Consider the following 13230-nt stretch of genomic DNA (forward strand, 5'->3'; position numbering starts at 1 on the left):
CTGGGTTAGTTTAGCTGGTTGTATTATAGTTATACCAGGAAGTGAACTATCCAAATTACCAAGATAACAAAAAGTAGGGCACGTGGAAGCCAATCTAAAATTAGGTCTCATTTTTTCACAGAACCACTAGATTTAAGGGAACAAATGGACCAGAAAATCACTTCTAAACCTGTGTGTGTGTGTGTGTGTGTGTCTGTGTGTGTGTGCTCTTAATGAACCACAACTAAATTATATTTCTTATGATTTTCATATATGAGATAGATTTATAGATTTCCAGGCAAATTAATCAAACTTCATAAAATAACCTAATGATCGTCATGCAATAATATGACTTCCAATCAATTATAAAGGTTAAATAGAGTTATTTTCCTTGACTATCTTGAATATCTTTTATTGGATACATATTATACTCATATACATGTTTTCAACTATTTTGTATATATTTGTATATAGTTATATACAAGTTTTCTATGGCATCTCTTCTGTAAGTTAGGAAGTAAGGCAGAGTTTCTTTAAACTACTTATTTCAAACTAGTGGACAATTATTAGCTGGAAGCCTGGTATAAACACAATAAAATGTATATATGCATATACTTAATAAATGAGTTTATTTTTAAAACATTTCTATATTTTTATATTATGGACTCTTCTGTATGGTTTTTACAGAAAAATGGAACAAGGTTATTACACAAAAATCAGAAAACACAAAACAAAAGTAAAATGTAAAAAAATTTTTATAATAGTAATAAAACTCAGCAACAAATAAATTTTAATTTCTATATTCATCTATTACATCATAAAATATGTTTTAGCTATATTAAATTTTAATTATGTTTTTCTCAGTAACATTTTTATCATTTCAAAAATACCATGAATAAACATTTTAAGTTTTTGATACAAAAGATTGTTTTATATGTCATAGTGAAGAAATATCAGAATGCACTGTCACATTAAAATACGTAGAGAACAATCTTTATGAACAACAGAGGTAATTCAATACATTACACAGTATGCTTAGAAATGAATTTGAGTCTTCAAAATTCATTGAAAAATGACATGATTATTTTGTGCCACAGGATCTACTAGTAATCGATTTGCCTTTCTTCATTTTCCTTTTTACTTTTTTTAACTCTCTGAATACCTCAAGAATTAACAAAATTTTGAGTATCTTCCCTGTTCTATCCCCTCTACACCAGAGGGCAGGCAAGGAGCAAGAAGAGAAATTGAAACTTTTATCACATTCATTTGCACTTAAGTATTTTGGGCAAAAAGAGTAGTGGAAGAAATTTCCAAAGTACTGAACTGGCCAGCAATGCTTTGGGAATGATCCATTCTAATCCAATTCATATTGTTATGAAAATAAATAATGTGAATCAATACCCATTTCCTTTGTCAACCAAAACTGGTTTAAGTATATTGCTTAAAAACAAAAGTCTATAATACACAGGAATAAAACTTGAATCAGACCTTTTAAACAATATTAATTTTTCAAATAACTTCTAGTTATCTTAAATAGTGGGTTTAATAACTTTTATTTTTATCATTTAAACCTTGAATCACTTAACTTAGTTTAATGATTTAATTTACTGTCTATTAAGTTTACTCAGTTTTCATTGCCTATCCCTCTTTCATTTTACTAAGACATTTTGAAATAAATTTTCTATGTTGTTTCCAACAAAAACTTAGAAAATATATATATGAACAACCTGAAACCCAGTGATTAATAAAAAGTTGGGATACGTGCCTAATTCTTTTGAAAAGTAACAAAATATAAATAGAATTCTGAATCAAAAATACCAAAGCAAAATCACATGTATTATAAAAATAGATTTTCTATTATCAATTGTGAGGTTGTTACCTGCACAGGAATCTTTCTCCTTCAAGAGTCTCAGGAGTTAGAGGAGAGAGGGATAAGGGAAGGTGCTTGTGGGCATGTTATGGATGGAGATAAAATATCAGGTGAGAAACCAATATTGAGTATGATCACCGAGCAGTGGACCCAGGCTTGACCAGGATAAAGGGTAGAAGAGACAAAACAGTACAAATCTCAGTTCAGCTACTACTTTGCTCTGTGGCCTTAGCAAAGTCACTTAACTTTCCTTACAGAGGATGTGGAGAGTGGCAGCAATCACCGGTTTGCTGTGAGAACTGGGTAAAACAGGCCAAGTGAAGCACCTACCACAGTTCCTTGCACATGGTGAGAGTGAATAACAGTAAATTGTTGTTTCCTGTGCTGCTGAAGCTTATCATTCAATTTTTTGTTCTTGTTTTCATTCTTTAGATTTTTCTATTTTCTTACCTTATTTTTTGTGTGTCCTTTTGGTCCCCACTCCTTCCTCTGTTATATGTTTCTACTTCTTTTCCTTTTCTTCTTTCCCTATACTCTTTCCCTCGTCCTGATTCTCTTTTCCTCTTCAATTCCCTTTTTTATTGCATTTTACTTTCTTTTACTTTCTCTTTCTTTCTAGATTCATCACTGGGAATCTATGAAAATAAAGAGCCTTTTGGTATAAGAAACATTGAAAGTTTATTCAAGGCTGACTATTGTTATTAATTGTCTTTTTTCCTGTGGTATATTCATTTATTTAGCAACTAATCATTAAACCTATTCCATCTACATAACACAATGGCCTAGAGCAGCTGACACACCCTCAGTAAAATAACAATCTTGCTAGTGAGATAAATCGTCTACACGTGGAACATGGTGAGACAAATCAACTACATGCGGAAAACCAAAAGTAGTATATGAAAACAATAAAATAGATGTCATAATGCCACATATAATTATCGAAAATAAGTATGTCCTAGGTAGGAGCACATGGGAAGAAAGATTACTGTGGGTGGCAGTTATCAACCGCAATCTTTTATGAAACGCAAAAGCCCCCAAAACAAGGAGATATTCCAATTCATTGTTGACACTACTGAGTAGGTTAAGAAAAATACAGTTTGTCTTAAAATGTTGGAGATGTACTGGCTCCATGGAAACTGGGGCTTTTATCATGAAATATTTCTACATGTTTCCATTTACCGACAATTGTTTCTCTTTTCACCATACTCACATATCCACATTACCACATTGCTCAGGTTCTGCAAAATAATCATGTTTTCAACATTTTATATCATAAAAGCCCTACCAAAAGACCACTAAAACACCTGGAGAAAAACTGAGAGCTTCAATCATTCAAGTGTTTTATTGTATGGGATACTAGATTATGACTTGAGCAAATCATGAAAAGATTAAATATTACATAAATGTGAACAGACAACATGTACATTTGTATTTATTTATTTTGTAAGTAACTAACACAGAGTTATGAAGCTGCATAAGCATAATAATTGATTATGATAGCAAATATATGTTCTTTAGACATCTATACTCTTTAAAGGTGAAACAGCAGTTAGCCTTTCTCTCAGATTTTAATATCCTTTTGAATCTGAAGGAACTCAACCAAAATGTTCGAATAAATTAAAAATCTTTGAAAATACTCTAAACACAACTTGGGTATACATAGTTTAATAAAAGCATCAATATAAAAAGAAATAAAGAACTTGACAAGCAAGTAGCCATGATGTTTAAAGATAATTTAACATCAAACTGAATCTATATCCATAAAATAGCATTATCATAGCTGACAGAATGATTAAAAAATTAAAAATATCTCTGTACTTTAAAATATTTAATGTGTTTGTTTAAATCCACATTGTTGGAAAAGAAACTGAACCATGGTCTCTTTGACAATCATGTCAAAGAATCAACTAGGACTTGGCAGACTGCCAAGCCAGGAGCTATGGTTTTATTCAGTGACATTTCTATCAATGCTCTGTTTCACAGAGTTCTGAAGCTAATCAAAGTAGATGTTCAACTTGCCTCCACACCAAAACTTACTCCGCAGCTTTGCAAAGCACTCCAAAGACAGCTTGATGTGTAAAACTACTTTGAACAGGCTCATATATGTAAAGAGAAGTAAAGCCAGACAGATCAGAAATCAAATCACCGTGTCCGTGCTATTCTTTTTCCCCAAAGAGAAAATCTGGAAAGCATTTAGGATCTCTCTGGTTCTAATCCTTTCTGTATCCTCTAATTGGATAATTTTTAAAGGATACTTTAGTTAACGTGCATATTGACCTAAAAATGCAAATAGATTGTTATTTCAAATGTTTCCATATTTGAGGCATAAAATACATAGAATTTATACATAGTTTTAAAACAACTTAGAATATACTATTATCAACTATTATCATCACCTATGAGCTTAAAGGTCTATCTCTGATGAAATGATATAGAATAATGATAACTAGCAACAAATGAATTAAAACGAAAGCTGAATATTAGGAAGCCATTATAGAGTTTTAAGAAAAAAACTTTAAACTAAATAAATAACCGTTCAAAACCTGCAGTGCTATCTACATGGCTTTGTTTATATTTATGTGTCATGCTTCATAGAAAAGTTTTTAAGATAGATACCAAAAATGACATGGATTACTAAAATATACTTGCCTTCATTTCTGGGTATACTTTACCTTGCTAAAACAATTTATAACCTTCTGATCAAAAGTAAATGACTTAGTAACTGTATTTTCAAAACATACATTTGTTCTAATATTTAAATCATTACTTTATACTTAGAAATATTTTTGCATTTTAAAAACCATATCTGCAAGAAAACAACCTTGACTTTTATAATCTGTAAATTTAGAGTTATATGTTATAGATAGGAGAAGAATTCACAAAGTCAAAAACTACAGATGATTAAATTATACCACAAGGACTTCACAGAATCACAGCACTTGATTTTAACCGAAAGTGCTGAAAACGTGCAGAGGCAAGCACACACACTCCAACACATATACAATACAAAAGTTATAACAATCTAAGTACACATTTTATTAGTCTAAAAGTAACCTAAATTATACACTAAGTTAAACAGCATTTCCCTGCTATGCTATTGTGCACAAAATTTTGACCACTGCCCCTGCATTGTTCTTCTTCACCCTCTACAAGACTAAGTTCTATCGTGTGTGTGTGTGTGTGTGTGTGTGTGTGTGTGTGTGTGTGTGTGCGTGCGCGCGTGCACGCGCGCACACACCAGAATTGGCTTAACTGATCTTGTTTACATGTTCTAGAGGGGAAAAACAGCCTCTGTAAAGATATAAAGCTTCTCCCACTACTCACTTTTGATTTCTGTACGCTTGATAGATTGTTGCCGGGTTCCCTGGGATGAGACATGAGGAGGAGGCACAGAATTGCTAGGGTTTCCACTAAAAAGACCAGCACCGTAGGCAGTACTAATCCTGCACCTGTGATGTGTTATTCAGCAGTTAAGAAATGCAGTCCAGACTGTGGTTGCCTAATACAGCTCAGCTGTTTTTCTCAGTACTCCCTTTGATTATAAGCTGGCAAGAGAGATTATTCCGGTCAGGCATTGAGCTATGTTCAGGATACATGGCATATGCCAGTGGAAAGGTAAAAGAGAAAAGAAACCTTGGAATCAAAAAAATAAATAAAAGGAAAGAAAAGAAAAAGTCAGTGACCAAGGTGTACTATGTAACATTTCCAGATGGTTAAAAGCTGCTTCTGATTATATGCAAGGTAGAAAAATACATGACACTTAAATATCTAGAAATCTATTTTTATATTACCCTTTGACATTTAGAATGGTACTTCAACAAGCAATTCTTGTTTATTTAAAAATAAGCACAACTTCACAAATTGATCAGCTACATAAAATACAAATATTTCTTTAAAGAGGTTTACCTACACTGTCAAACTCCTTTTAAAATTTGGAAACTTTCGAAATGTTAGGAAAACTGAAAACCAAATGATTACCATTAAGTTTAGCTTTTTATTAAATCCACCATATCATTTAACTTGACTCATTAAAATTTGTTGTATAAAATTTGTATTTCAGACACATCTATCCTATTAACCATCTGTGGTTAAATCAGCATAAAATATTTATTTTAACCTAGCATGAAATTACTAGCAACTCTAAATTGATTTAAGAAATTTTTATCATATACAAGGCTGTCTAAAAAGCACTTTGGTTTAACAGCGATGAAGAAATGATCATTATGCTCACGAACCTTAAAATCTAATTGGGAAAAGTGAAATAGAAATTACCTTTTTCTTGTTCTTTTCTCATAAAACGGCTGCTGACCATTCCCTCACACCAAAACTTTCACTCTATTTCCTTTCACACTCTCTATGAACACAAAACCATCTGTCTCCCAGGCTAGTATCCATGCCATTTCAAATAAATAATCTAAATTCTTATCCAAAAAACAGATATCCTTTCCTAACAGCAGATGGTTAAAAAACAACAAAAATCATTTCTATAAACAAAAATAGCTGAAATAAACTATATATTTCAAAATGTAAATATCACTTAAATGTATATATTAAAGAAAGTGTTTAATATCTCGTCATTTTTGTTTTCATTGATTAGATGCTAATAACCTGCTAAGCCAGTCTATAAAAATATTATTAGAAAAATTCTATATGCTATATATTAGGAGCAATAGAGTCAAAAGAAACTACTATGTCCATAAAAACATTCTCTCTCATCAGAATTTGACAAGTCTTATTGCTTTCCCATATATTCAAACATTCATACAGACATTAGCATTAGAGATAATACTACATTCAAAGTTCTAAGCAACACTCAAAGGCCAAATGCAAGAGGACCAAGATTTAAGAGGTATGCCACAAAACGTTATAGTAATATCCTCCCATTCCCATAATCTGGTTTGTGCACCCAAAGTAAAATAGGATAGCTTAATTGGATCCTGAATATGTATATGACTAGCAATATATAGACTCTTGATATTTTAAGGCAAAAAAATTTTTTCTAAAAATTATACCTAATTGGCCATGGAAATAGTGCTGAGAGACTCTGAACCACCATCTACTAAGTTTTGATTTATAGGGATAAGATTGCCAAAGGCAATCTTGCTGACTTTTGGGCAGAAACACTGAGGAAAGGTCTGAATTGTGACTGTTATTATAATGACTGTGTTATCTCAAATCTGGGTCTGGCACACTTTGGAACATTCTGGCCTGATGCTGCTCAAGCTGTCCCCTTTTTTTGATAAACAAATGGCTTCAGTTTTCAAAACGTTCTCTAAAAGCAATCTTATTTTTTTAATTTTAATAAAGCCTAGTAGACTCAGTGATCCAGGCTCTGAAAAGTTTTATTGATCTTACATTTAATGTTTCTTTATTTTCCTTATCCAATTTATATCTCATTTATGCTAACAATGTACCCATCCATATTCTAAGGTCAAATGTTTCTTCCTCTTTTAATAATTATCAATTTGGGATCTCACAATAAACAAAAAACCTAAATCTAAGATGCTACATGAAAAATAATTAACTCATAAACCCTTTCTTCTGTATTTTGAGCCATGTCAATATAAGGCAGATGTATCTGTGTGTTATAGTTTTCCACTCAGAAATATTTTAATAAATTGTGTATATGATCTTAAATTTCAATATCAGAGTAAGAAGGTAAGAAATACATACTTGAATCATGTTCTATTTAAATAACCAAAGTGCTCTCAAGTAATAATAATAATAATATGGGACAAGGTTCAATGCTATCTTAAGTGGCCACCCCAGTTAGAAAGTTTTCCACATTCATAAAAAACATAGGACATCAAACAAAATATTTTACCAAAATTTAAGAGTCGGTACTTCAAGTATTACGAAACCACTCTCCTCATTTACCTACAGAATGCCCTGTTGTCTACTTAAAAGCCCAGAAAAAAATTTGGCATAGGATGCAAGAACTATCATAACTTCATAAATTAGAGATTGGTAAAACTTGTCAGCTTTTGCTATTATGGTCATCAGGACTGCTGATGCTCATTAGCAGCAAAGTCTTATTGTTGTTTTTCTGTGCTGTTTTGTTTTCCCTAAGGAAAGTAATATGAAAACTTCCTGGTGGTTCCTTTTCTTCATCATGAAGTCAAATATTTGACCAGAAAAAGATTATATTTGTGCTAATTATTAATTAGACAGGTAATCTGGAATCAAACAAATAACTCTAATAGCCATTTTCTAAAATTTTTTCACCCCAACCTTTAGAATACGGTACTTTGTGACAGCTTTTGCACATCCTAAAATCAAGGTAAAGGACATATTTCTCTTCCCATTTCATACCAATAAGGGGAGAAAAGCCTGGCCCAATAGGCACCATCCCAAACAGCCGCCCCTCTCCCCACCAACAATGCTAGCTCTTGCCTTTGAGTTCAGTGTCTCCTCACTAGCAAGAAAGTCTAAGCAGAGAGATCATTAGTTATGACATGTAGACGCTAGCAGATAATGTTGACTCACTTTAGGAACTATTAAACTATAAACAGTGTGCTGAAAGCCATTTATCTGCATTTTAGAATAAACAGCAGAAGCTACTCAATTAAATAGATTGCAAAGAATAAGTTGCTGGTGCCAAACCAAGGGAAGCTTAATTTTGAAAAGAAAAATCTTTGATTTAATAAAAATCAATCTAGAATCCCAAGGATGCTGAAATATAAAACATTAAACATTTTATTTCATAATATAAACATAATATATAAATATATAATAATCTATGTTTTAAAAGGCCCGCAGTTATCAAAGTTGTTGCAGAGCAGTTTGAGTTCAAAGAAAATGTACTGACACTTAATAGATATTTTCTCTTAAGTGACATTTACAGTAATACTGATGCTGAGCAAATGTATGTTTTCAAGGAAAGTTTTACCTATCACCATGTAAAAGGTAAAGTTGAATCAGGTCAGTTTTCTTTATCAGGACTATTCCTGCTCACAAACAACTTAACTATTTTGAGAAAGAAATTCTAAAATGACTCCTTCCCAAAAAAGAAACACAATATTTTACATATAAATGTATGTGTACATATTTCTATCTCTAGCATGTTAAAATCTTTCAAGAACACTAATCTAACATGGAACCCTGCAAGTTTTATTATACAGTTGACTAAAAGGATATGAGATAAATCAAGACCCTTACTGCAAGCACCATATACAGGTAAAACACTCCATTTAGAGCTTATTTTTCCTGCTTGTCAGAAAACAAATCAAAATCTGCTCTTTTTTCACACTTCCAGATGTCAAAAGCTTTTCAAAACAATTTTGAGGTCAGAGAAGAGAACACACAGGTGTGTGTTATGTCAGCTACTGAAAGCAACTGAAGGTTGGTTAGCCTGGAATCCGATCCCTCCACCAACACATTCTTGTGGGCATTACAAACGCTCCCTGAAGGAATAGTACACTAATGCTGACTACTTTTAAAAAACATCCCAAATCTCATTAGATCTATTTTTTTAGCAGTATTGTTCAAAAGCATCTCTGCTAGTAACATCAAACTCACTGCCAGCCCTTAGTAGACCTTTAATGTTTTCTCCAATATCACCTCTTTTGTTCTATTTCACTGATAATATAACAGGTTGAACAACGATAATATATTCAATATCAACATACATAAGTTTTTGTCACATCATGTAAATTATGACAACCCACAAAAAATTAAATGTTAGGATATCAGGAACAAATTCTTAAGAATAACTGGTTCACAGTAACGCCACCTGGTCTTAGGAAATATATTTTCACTGCTGGTATAACAAGCCTGAGACAGAAAGAGGGCAGTAATATATCACCTCTGAAATTACCAGTGTTTACCTTTAAAAACAGCGTACTTACTCATTTGAAACTTTAAATACAAACGGCAACTTAAACATGACACGTTCTTAATTAAAAAAAAAAAAAAAAAAGGTGACTGGAAGGAAAGTCTTGCTATTAAATGACTAGGTTTCCAATGAAGATTATAAGAATTCTGCCTACCAGTAAAATTACCTAATAGTCACAGATTTCTTATTATGCTTATTAATGATCCAGAATAATCATATTAATTTAGACTTTAAAAATTCACTATCGATCATATTATCATTCATTCAAAAGATTTCTTATTTATATAATCCTTCCTTTTCACACATGCACACACCCCACAAATATGCCCACAATGAGGTTGCACGACTAACAAATTATTTCCACAGAACCTGTCTCTTCTTATCAAATGTTCCTGGTATTTTCCATACCTCAAAAAGTCTTGCCACTGAATAAACCCCCCCCACAACAGCTAATGATAAAAAAAACCCTGAAACTTATAAAACATTTTTCCTTTTTCTTTTCAGTCCATCACCCAGTGCCTGAATGCTCATGTCCTCAAACAACAGCTAATTCTCAGAGTAGGATGCACTGAGCGTAAAATCTGTATTGGCTGATAAATTTACTTATATATTTCATATCTACACATGTCAAGTTTCCCAGCTTTGCTTTTCTTCTCAGTAAGCAGCAAATCCAGAGGCTTCACTGCCAATATTCCACATGCATGGGGAACACAGGGGCAGAGCCTCTCTCTTCTCGAGTACATGTGAAGAGTACACTTATTTTTATCTGAGATCCTTCTCTGCCTTCCTTCTTCATTTGATGTCTCCTAATCCCCATTTGCTTCTCAAAAACCTCAATATTCCTGAAGATCCAAATGTCTCCCTTCTTCCCTCCCACTCCCACTGGGAAGACAGGAAATATCAGGTGTAGAATGTCCTGGTTTGCCCCCCTGCACTCAACAGACACCTCCTAACTGTGAACTTTTTAGTCTTGCTTGTCATCTCAGGGGAGCTCCCCTGCCGTTTGTCTGCTGGATCTCATCTCTTCTCACACGCCCAGGACCAGTTTCTCTCACAGAGGATGGTTTGCCTCATACATTCCTTCCTGGGTTATGAACAATGAGTATTTTTCCCAGCCTAGATCAGCCCACCTGAAGAAGGGTTTTAGAACAAAGAGAAAATGAGTGTATTGGGAAGAAAGAGCTAAAGAACCCTGAAAGGAAAACCTGAGATGCTTACCCTTCTGCCTTTATATCAAAATGTAGTAACTTAAAAAAAAATTTAAAAGAATGTAGTAACATATACAAAACATGTAACCAAGCACCGACATTTACAATGGGCCAAGTCACACGTGTAACAGGATAACTAGACTCCAAACAGGTGTAGGAATCACAATTTCTAGCCTTAGCCACGCTACTGACTTGGAAATCTCCAGAATGTCCAGAATGTTTTGTTTGGAAAACCAGCACAGTGATGATTTACCATATAAGGCTTAGGCAGTAAACATAAGTTCTCAGGATATGTTTGCAGAAGGAATACCAGTGAATGAATTAGCTCACTAGAAAAGACTCAGCCAAACATACCTGTCCAGATTAGAAATTTAGTGTGAAGGAAATGACCTTGAGTCAACACCATAATATAGTAGTGTCACACAGTGACTGCTTTTCCCATGACCACATCCCCTGGATGGGTAACAAAGAGAGTGATAATGGATATTTCTAAAGAAAGGAATAGCGTGCAGAAAGTAGTGGCTGCTCTGGTAACCAAAACATTCCAAAACACTGTAACATGTTATACCTCTAACTACTTCCAACTACTTTCCTTACTTAATAAAGAATTTGGGAAAAGGACATCTAACCTCCCATTGCCTAAGATCATAACTAGTCATAGACAGGAGGAATAAAATAAATCCAAGTCTGCCTGGCTACAAACACAGGAAATCATTCACAACTAAGTACATATATCTTTATATATTAGATACAGATGTATATATGGATGTTCCTGATGTCAACCCACATAATTTCAGACAGATTTTAAAGTCGACATCTACATTTACATATTCATGGAATATTACACACATATAAAGTTATTTATTCTTTGAGTTGCATTAATGAGTTTACTAGGAAAGAGATTTGAATAGACTGAAAAGAGACCATCAGAAAGAAAAAAAGAAAAAAGAAAAAAGCCAAAAATGAATAGCAGCTGTGAATTTCCAAAATTAAACTAATATATTAGAGTAGTCTGGAAATAACTTTCATTTCTCTTGAGCTTATTATTTACACAAACTATTATTAAATAAAAGTTGGATTTTACTCTGATAGCATATTAACTCTATCGATTATGTTTTTAATTCTTCTTAGTAATAGTAAAATGGGAACAAATTATAAAGAAACAAACAGAATAAACAGCATAGATTGGTGGTACCAAAACTTTAATTCCATCCTCCATAAGGTATCAGGATGTGGGTGGAGAGGAAGCATCAGCATACATAGTATAGTACTATGCCCTCCTCTCTAGAAATCACCAAAAAATAGTGTTATCCTGAAATCTTATTAGCTTGCTCTGAGAAGATGGGTTATCTGATCCTGGCTGTCATATAAATTTTCCTGTTTCAAACACTTCTAGTTCCTTTCGCTTTTTTATTACAGTACTACATCTCCCCAAACCCCCTTTTCAAATCACTTCAGCTTCAGCTAAATTTCTAACAAGTACTGAGTTCCCAAGGCCTGAAAAAAATTTTCTAGTAATTTTGTTTCCAATAGAAGTAATGAGAAAGTTATGGAAGACTTTCGGTCTTCTTTCTCATTTGTTTTGTGTTTTTCCTTTAGTCTCAAACACTTTATCGTAATAGTACTCACACTTCAAGCAGTTTTTGAGAGGATTAAGTAAGATGTAATTGTTTATCTCCTATTCTGTGTATATAAATCTCATATAACATAGTCCTCAAAATACTCATTTTATAGATTAGGGTACTAGGTCTGGGAAAGGTGATTTGCCTGAGGACAAACAAATGAGCAACAAGCAAAAACAGTATGCAAGCTCTAGTCTCTGTGACTTTTAAAAGTCTCTTTTAAAAGATGACAATGACTCTTCTAGACAGCAGTTCTCAAATGTTTTGTTTGCAGGACACTTTTCATTATTAATAATTATTGAGGATGCCAAATTTTTTCTTTGTGTGTATGATAGTTATTAAAACTACTACTTACCATATTAGAAATTAAAACTGAACTGTTTTTAAATATGTATAATTCATTTAAATGTAGTAATGAACAAGAAAGTGGCACTGTTTTACATTTTACAAATCTAATGTCTAACTTAATAAAAGAAATTGAATATCTGCATTAAATCTACTGTAGTATGTTGCTGTCGTTGGTATATATGAAGACTATATGGTCATAGATATGTAGTTGGAAAAGGAGGAATATGTTAATAGTCTTTTCGTATAATAGTGGTTATTTTGATACTACACAAGAACTAGACAAATAGGAGTCTCTTAAAAGTTAGCTACAATGTAGAATCTGAAACCCTATAAATGAAAATTTCATTTTCTGATAAATTAAAATCTACC

At 32.8% G+C, this 13230-nt stretch overlaps 1 protein-coding gene across 15 annotated transcripts in view; it reads right to left on the reverse strand.

Moving 5' to 3' along the window:
- Window positions 1–13230, reverse strand: part of BMPR1B (bone morphogenetic protein receptor type 1B) — a 356154-nt gene that overhangs the window by 56999 nt on the left and 285925 nt on the right. The window contains exon 1 of one of the 15 annotated variants that reach the window (XM_011356270.2): window positions 5174–5352. The exons of the other annotated variants lie outside the window; for them this stretch is intronic. The gene's annotated coding sequence lies outside the window, so the exon portion shown is untranslated. Of the gene's footprint in view, window positions 1–5173; window positions 5353–13230 lie in introns of those variants that run through there. 15 annotated transcript variants of the gene reach the window in all.

The sequence above is a fragment of the Pteropus vampyrus genome, unplaced genomic scaffold (genome assembly GCF_000151845.1).
Source record: "Pteropus vampyrus isolate Shadow unplaced genomic scaffold, Pvam_2.0 Scaffold25, whole genome shotgun sequence".
NCBI classification, from domain to species: Eukaryota; Metazoa; Chordata; class Mammalia; order Chiroptera; family Pteropodidae; genus Pteropus; species Pteropus vampyrus.